Source organism: Tinamus guttatus, unplaced genomic scaffold (genome assembly GCF_059628265.1).
Source record: "Tinamus guttatus ecotype Peru unplaced genomic scaffold, ASM5962826v1 Tinamus_guttatus_pri_ptg000314l, whole genome shotgun sequence".
Classification (NCBI taxonomy): Eukaryota; Metazoa; Chordata; class Aves; order Tinamiformes; family Tinamidae; genus Tinamus; species Tinamus guttatus.
In genome coordinates, this window is record NW_028288848.1 from 7472052 (window position 1) to 7481372 (window position 9321).

Here is a 9321-nt window from a genome sequence, read left to right on the forward strand (position 1 = left end):
ATGAGAGCCAGCATCCATAAAAACACCATATTTGACTTGTTAATAGCATAACATCTCAGTAAAGATCTAACATGCTAAAATATATGCTGTATTATCTTAATTATGCTTAGGCAGTAAAATTCAGTAGCCTTACAAGTATAAAAATGATTATTTTTAGCACCAAGGAAGTTTTCCAAGTATCAATATCACACAGTTAAATATATTAGGTCAGGAGTCTTGGGAGACTTCAGAAGTCTCATCATTTTATAAGCTAATTAAAATATATTATTATAGAAGTTAAAGTGGATGACTCTGGAACAAGTTTTATGCAGATTTACATCCCATATGACCAAATTCAGAAAGTATACAAACATGCAAAAATATAAGGAAAAATGTAACCATTTTTTTTTAAAGTTTTTTTTTTTTAAAGAATCATCTGTCACTTACATGGAATTTGCAATATTGAGAGCAGAAATTTCTAGCAACAGACTGAGCCCCAGTCAGAAGTTTAAGGCATCCCATGTTTCTGTTGGTACTTGGCTAGTAAATTAAAGTCATCAGCTCTAGTCACACACATATAAGGACACTTGCAGCAAGAATATTACTCAACTGCAGAAACACCTTTGGTCCAGCAGACCCATTCATGTACCTACAGTCCTGCCACACCACCTTAGATGGGTCCTGTATTATGACTATACCAAGTTGATCCTTCAGAGTGAAGGATGTCTCAAGACAGAAGAGGCAGCCTTGCTCTCAGTAAGCATTTGTAGGAAAAATAACTATTCACTCAGTAGTTATAATTGCTAGCAGTAGCAGATTGATTTTATTAACAGTTGCATTTCTACCAAGTAAAAGTTCTTCTAATAAATACTCGTCAAGATCTGTGTCTCTCCCCAATTTGATTCCCAAGTGGAAACATACACTAAACAGTGGCACTTCCCTAGTTTGTTCCCTATGAAAACCAGACCATACACACAGAAATTTCCTAGGCCAAGAGAAATAAAATCGAGTGTTTCAACACTTAAGTGACAGACTATATCAAGGTAAATACACTGAAGATAATTAATGTAAGATATACCAGAAGGACATCTATGAATATCAATATTAACCATCAATGTTTTTCCAAAACACTGAGATTTCTCAATGGTCTATTTCCCTCCTGTGACACTGGCACTTACGTGCCAAAGGCACTGCAGGATTGTGACACTGCCAAGGGCAGGCTGTCCTCTCCCCACATTGAGATCACTGGCAGTGAAATGAGAAAAAGTGACCAAGCCTGGAAAACGCAGAGGTCGTCTCCTCGCTGGAGCTCTGCCAGTGTACACCACTGCTGGCCCAGAGCCTGCTGGCACATGCTCTGCCATGGTAAGAAAACAGTTTAAGATGGCTTGATTTAAAGGCAGACAAAATTAAGTATGTAATACCAGAACAATAAGGTTCTTTGAGGAGGGGAAAAAAGCATTTTTTCATTTACAGTGTTGGTGGATTAGTCCCAGACTTTTCTGCTCTTTCCCCCCTGCCCCAATATTCTTTTTTTCAATACTGTTCAAAGGACTGGAATTTAGGCAAAAACTTTATCTACCACTGTGTTACAGGCCTGTCTGGCATTATGAAATAAAACCCCCCATTTTCTCAAAGCAATCTCATTTCAACATAGAGCTCAAGGAATACCTGGCAAGGAGCTACCAAAGCTCTCACAACTGCTGCCAACTTCGACGTGTTCTTATGTTTGCCATACTCCAGCTCCTGATTCCAGCATTCATCTTTTTCTTGTCCCTTCTACTCCCTTCCCCCATTTCTTGCTCACTCCTTTTCTTATCTTGCTCGCTCCTTTTCTTAGTTATTCCCTTCCCCTCACTCCCTAGAATTCCTTTTATTTCTCAGTTTCTAAACATACTGGTGCATTAGTCCTTTTCATCTAGTTCTTTGCAGAGTGGTTAAGGACTCGTATTTGGGGCAGAGCGGTTTTATATCCAAGAACTCTGAAGAAAAATCTGCTAAATCAAGTTGAAAGTATGAAGATGCATTTTTCTTTAAAAGTAACAACATTTGGTTTAAATTGTTCCCAGATGTATGATTTAGAAAGACTGAAGGCTATAAAAATAATAGCAGTTGCAAGTACTGTGTAATTTATATAGTAGTTTATCATCCCTTGCCCAAATGATTGTCAATAACTGCAGCTGAGTTCTGGTAATCATTCTGCACACATTTATCATGCAAAATAATGACAGCAGCAACAGACCACTCTGAGGTGAAAATTCTACTGCAAAATACTCTCACGAAATGTTGTTCACACCCATTTCTACTGTATCAAGATTTACATTCAAACATTTATAAAAGCTACTTTGTTGAAATAATGTAATCAGTCACCTCCAGGAAGCTAGTATTTACAGTCTACATTTATTACTTTGCTAGCATTGATAACTGCACACTTTCAAACCAGAGAAGTTACAGCAGCAATATTAGTTATTTAGAGGACACAATGGCAGTTAGAGATTTTCCCTCTACCTCCCAATTTATGAATCTTGAATTCCTGCAGATAAAACCCATTTCCAGAAGACTATGCTCCAGGTAAATACTAAAATTATTATATTATAAATAGGAAAAGGCAGAAAGCAAGTAGTAACAAAGGAAACCCTGCAAAAACCCCTAATGATGGGATGACCATCATTATAATGACAAAACACCATCCTCAAGATATTTCTCATCTAATTCTGATCTTACTCCCCCAACTACATTCAAAAGGTCTTAGCTCAAGCATGATTTGGGATATCAGCCAAAAAAACCAACATAAGAATAAAAGAATGACATTTTTTAGCCTAGAGTTGGAAACTCCAAAACAAATGGTGGTCAATTGGCCATCTGGTTCAACTGCTAGGATGCATTAACTGCACTACTGAATGATCATTCAGGACCAAGCAGACTATGACCAGCTGAATCCATTCAAAGACCACCTCCTTACAGGTAAGTAGATAAAATTCTATGAAGTTCAGAAAAGTTCATAGTCTACTGTTAAGATTCTTAGCACACCCCCCAAAATTAAGGAGGTTTGGATTAAGGATTTGGTTAAGGATTAAGCTGTGCTTTAATTGCATATTTCTTTAGGCCCCCAATTCATGGCATCTATAGGCCTTTTCCTACCCCCCTTGCAGAAGAGATGAAGAACAAAGATCATTTCTCAGATGAAGTAGAATACTGTGATTTGTTGCTACATGACTGTATGAGGCCTACAGCTTTCTTCTGAGTGAAGAGAGGTGGCACTGAATGTAAGCACAGTGTTTTACAGGATTGCATTCACCTCCTTCACAGTTGCCACAACCTAGCCTGAGCATCTGCCTAACACCTCACCATTTCTAAACTGGTCTTTACATTTTTATCAACATGGCATTTAGGCAATATCATGGAAACAGAAAAACAAATGTCATTCTTCCAAATTTAAATCCATATTCAGGAAAACAGAAATAGGAGCTTGTCCAAGGCAATGCAAATGTCCACAGTGAAGAGCCTCAAAGGCAACTAAGGAATGTACCAGCTTTAGCTATACCAATGAGGGCATGAAAGCATTGATCTTGACTGCAATATATTCCTTAACTGTTCATATCCCTAGCAGTCCTCACATGAGCATAATAGGGCAAACCAATATGATAAACTGCCTTGACATTCTTCAATTTTCTTGGGGATGACAATTTGTTTGAATTATATGGAACCTACTCAACCCCACAAAACCTTTATCACTTTCTTATTATCATCACATTACAGGGTAAATTTTGCAGTTCTTAAAATACTTTTTTCTGTTATGTCACATACTGGGAATTAATGTCATACTATTGCCAAGTAATTAGTAAAATGTAGTTACTTAGCTCAAAAGCTTCACTGTGATTCAAAAGTATATTAGAAGCGAGATAAATTTTTCTGTAGTAAGTGAATGTAAAGTAATTGAGGAAACAAAGATGGCTACAGATGCAATTACAGAAATATTGAGATTTTTACTCTAAATATGATAATTTCTTTAAATTGATGATGACAAAAATGAGGCAGAACTGTGAGATTTAATTGCTTTTGGATCTACTCGAGCTTGAACTGCTCTGGTTCAAGGCTGACAAAGATGCTGGCCACCTGCTATAGAGCAGCTTCGCACACAGTGTGTATTAATTCAACAGACTACAACAACTTGGCTAGTATCATCTGCATTGGCCATAGCAAGGCTTTGCTGACACAATGTACAAACACGACTAAATGTAAGAGTCAACACATCTTAAAGCTAGCTTAATATAAACTAACATTAAATGGATGAAAGCTTATTAATTTTCAATGTCAGTATTCCAAGTTGGGTTCTTTCAGCCAGCAAATATTTTGGCGACATGACTCATAGGTGTTTATGTCAGCATGCTGTGCTTAGCTTCACATCCAATAACATTGTACTGTGCCTGCTGCTTGAATTAATTCACATTTAGGAAAAAATCTTTACCACAATCAATGACAATCCAGATCAATTTGGCAAAACTCTTGAAAAAAATCTATGCAATTTGAACTTAAATAACATTAAGTTTAACATCATTTTAAACTCAATACTTAATTGACTGTATTTAAACAAATAGTTCCCTGGCTTCCATTAGTAATATTTTTCCCTGCAATAAATTGATATTTTTGAAGTATTTTGCAGACTGCAGCTCCATTAGTTGGAGTTCTCAGGTAAATAAAATCTCTGAAGCAAGTGACAATGCTGAGTGCATCATTTTTTTCTACTAAATTATATTATACTCATTTTCAGACTTCTAGTATTCAAGTTCCTCCCAAAATAAGTTAAACTTTTTGATTCAGAAGTTCAACCACCGTTAATTAAATGACCTAATTTAGGTATCAGAGATAGAAAGAAATTCCCTCTAATAAAACTAGTTTTGCAATAGAGCTTCTATACTTAGTAGTTTTGTTTCAAATGCTATGCAGTAATTTCTGAACTATGGAATTAATTTTCCCTACAGTGTGAACAGACTTTTCATTACTCCTAGAAAGAAAGTTAATTTCAGCTATTTCATTCTAAGCTAAAGAAAATTTTGATGACATTTGTTGACTGCATTTACTGTCTAACAAAACCAGATGTTCCCATAGTGTTTACAAACAGAAATCCCATACTAAGCTCCCAGAACAGCAATCAACAGTCATAGATTTATTCATCTCTATTACAGAGGAAGCTGATTAGATATGAAGATAAGCAAATATACTTACACATAGATAAAACTACTGACTGAAATAAGCTGCTGCACCTGTTGACTATGGGCAGAACTCAGTGTTGTGGATAGATTCAAACTTGCCCTATGTATTTTCAGAATCAGCAGTTATTGAACAAATTTGGACAAATCAGCATCTGACTGTCCTCCTGCTGCATCTATATAAATCACTTTAAAAAGGCATGGCTGCATTTTATAAGGCATTTACATCACACAATGTATTTTCACACATTAGTGGGTTGCAGTCAGACTTAACTGCTACCTGCCCAAAGAAACCCTTATGTCAATCAGCTCCTTGCAAAGGGTGCTTTCCTTAAAAACTGAAGTGAAAGTAATGCATGCATCTTGCCTTGACCAATCTTTAGGACTTTATTTTCTGTATTTACAGAGGCTGCTGTACACTCCTCACCTGAGGTTAAATCTTAAATTGGTCTAACAAGTGCAAGGCAATGTCCTGCCAGGATGGCTGCAGACCCGGTTAAGCATTCACTCTGCAGAAGGTGGAAAGCTGCTCAAAGCAGAGCAGCTTCCCTAGCACTGAGGATGGTACCACACTGCCACCGTCAGCAGGAATAGCAGATCATCAGCTCAAACATTTTCTAGTTTCAAAACACACACACAGAAGTCAACCACAGAAAGATTGTTGAAACTTTAGAGCAATAAGTCTGGTCTCCCACCTACTCATCTTCTTACCATCAAAATCAGTTTTCCTTTCAGGAAAAGATGAAAGGCCTGCCCCACTAAGATGTGCTGTGCTCTGCTTCCACTCATCTTGAGGAGAGCAAAGGGAAAGCCAGGCCAATGTGTGAGTGATGGTAAATATCTCCTCAGAGTTACTAAGGAACACACCACATCTTTCTCATAGGAGTTTTACATGCAGCTGTCATTCTTGTGCCGTTCTTGTGCCTGGGCTTATTCCACCTCAACCTTTGCTCTGTGTCTATCTCTGTACTCTTCACAGAAGTACAGTGATTGAAAACAGATTCAGCAATTTGCACTTTATCACATATAATTACAGACACATGTAGAAAACCACAGTTATATTGTACATGCTTGATTAAAAAGCCTACACTTGGTAGTTTGTTGACATGTACTTAAGATACACTTTAAAAATTACTACTCCCTGTACTTTAAAATACCATTAATCTTATTTCTAGGATAATTCTTGAATCAGTTCAGAGCACAGTACATAGAATCAGAATCATAGCACCCTTAAGGCTGGAAGGGACCTCTAGAGGTCATCTAGTCCAACCCCCCTGCACATGCAGGGTCACCTAGAGCACGTGGCACAGGGTGGCATCCAGGTGGGTTTTGAAGATCTCCAGAGAAGGAGACTCCACAACCTCTCTTGGCAACCTGTTCCTGTGCTCTGTCACCCTCACTGTCAAGAAAATTTTCCTTAAGTCCCTGAAAAAGATCTCAATTGAGGTGTTTGGGTAAAAAGAAAAAAGAATTTAAGTTTGAGGTTTTTAAGCTCATTTAAAACATTTTCTGTTCCAGAAGTCTGAAACAGTTACAGAGAATGTAGCCTCAGGTCACTGGGTATTATAAAAATCATTTCAATGTAGCTGTTCATGCACTCCATAGTAGGCAAAAAAATTTTCATCTTCAACATTTGTATTTGTATGTAAACATTATTAGATACAGGAACACTGACTCATCTTGTGTTTACCACTGAAGCTTACAATAATCAAACTTCCATGAGTTCTAAAGATACAGCATGTTTCAGTGTTATTTTCATCTGTTCCATTACATTTACCAGGATACTGTAATCTAATAACAAAATAAAAATAACTTGTTTATGGTAACTTTAAATATACATAGCATCAAAATAGATTTCAAAAACCTCAGCATTCATACCATCTATTAGACTGTTAAAATATAAAGATGTGAAATACCTATCAGTAAATTCTTATTCAATTCAAATATTATTTGGTCTCATTTTCAAATTTTCAGGCATTATTTATTCAGGATGCGTGGTAATAGTTCTGAGAAAGTATTTATACTCACACTGATATCTTCAGAATAATATCTGTTAAGTAGCTTTCTATTTATTCTGGTTAACATTGAAGACAAATACATGTTTAGTTCAGTTTGATACATCACACAAGTAATATTTTAATGATAAGTTTTAATGATCTTTGTCTTAGAGTCATGTGCTTATTTGGCAAGCAATTCAAGAAACTATAATCTCATAGCCAGCCTGCTGATACATATAATCAGCAGCTTTCCAGTATCTCCAGGAATCCCTGGGATATAAGAGGTTCACCATGTTTTCCATTATTTTCAGCACCACTGCTATTGAAAGTCATTACAGATTACAGTGCTTTTTAATCAGCACTGCAGATGTTATGACAAACCCCCAAGGTTGCCATTCACAAGAAAAAAAAATCTACTCAAGAACAACTTACCCTGCTTGACCTCCAGCATAGATGTAAAGAGCTAAGCCCCTAAAAGTTAAACGCTTTCCTATTTGGGCATCCAGATTGTGTGTTCAAAGAGTCTTTTCTGCAAGACATTTTCTGAAGCCATTTCATCACTCTCTACCAGGCCGGGGATGGAGTCAGCTGATTTCCCCATCCATGAATGCCCCTATTCAGAGGCTTAAGCTTTGAATTCCTACTTGGGCCAGGCCATTCTGGGACTAGCTCATGGGAGGTGATGCCCAGAGGCCCCAGTGCTCCAGCACATGGCAGGATGGTGACATGCAAGTGAGTCTTGGGGCAATGGGCTCTGCAGGCTGCATCTGTCTGCAGACAGACTTGATTTTGCCAGGAGCCCATAAGCCAGCACAGCCCTTGCTGGTGGTGCAATATTCCCATCAGAAAAGCCTCCAGCTGACCAAGAGCTGCAGGCATTGAGGGACCTACTTAGCCCAGGACTGGGCAAGCCACCATAAACTTTAATTTTACATTAACAGGCCTTGACAGTCTTAATCTTTCAGGGCATAACAACAGAACTCATTTAATACTAATTTCTTGTTTGTCTCTAGCAGACACTGTCACTCTGCACACAGCCAAGGTGCTGCTGCACAGGCCCTGGCAACCCAGCAGCTGCTGTTCAGCACACTCGTACGGAGAGCAGGATGGACACTGCCCAGTTACCCAACACCCCTCACCTGCTGGGATCTTGAAATAGTTTCAAAACTCCCAACAGGGAGTTTCAGAAATTCTTAGAATTTTTAGGGTCCCCCCCACAACGCTACAGTCTAATATTAAGTATACTATCAGAAATAAGCATCAGCATTGCTTCTATGCCAGGTGGTAACAGAATTGTCTTTAAAGCCATTTTCTCAGCTCTAGTAATATGAAATACCACATGGGACCAAACTTGCTGACCAAACTCACCCACTTGCAGCTGTTCTGTAGTTAAAATAATTTTTTTTCCCCTCCACTGGGTTTAAAGCTTCTTTCTGCTTGGCTGGTAAATGAAAAAATCAACAGTCACAGTAAAACAGCCTGTTTGAGAGAATGAGCAATGGGGGAGGCACCCCAGCACAGGCACAAGCAGGATGTAGTTTTTGATTTATAATCAGATGAGAATCCACTGTTTGCAGGAGATGGGGAATTTTTCATCTCTCTAATTTCTCCTGCCCACAGATGCAGTAACAAATAAGGGCTTTAGGCCATAACAGTAACCAAGAGGCAGATCACAGGAGGAAAACATGCTCTGTTCTTGTCACTGAATTTTTTTCCTTCCCTATGCCAGGCCTGAGCCCTTCTCATGGTCTATAGCTCAAGGACACTTCTAGTGCAGTGAAAACAGACTCATGTGGTGTCAAAATGGGCCTTCTTTAACATGAAATGTATCCATAGGTATTTTAAGGTTGCCAGCCTAAATATCGAGTTTAAGAAAAAAAGCACGAATTTCTTACCTGGACTAAGATCAACATTTTCTAGAGGACACAAGCAAAATCCCATGCTCCTCATGCAGTGCTAGAATTGGTGATTTGGGGCCTCTCCACGCTTTGCCTCCTACAGCAGTTGCCATCTCTTCAGTCCCCCAAAGAAGGACTTGATAATTGAGGCTGAGCTCAGTCTCCTGCCTGACACACCTTGCACCACCAGTGCCATCTCCTGAGGATGGTGACCTTGCCAGGAGGGGCTGCTTTGGC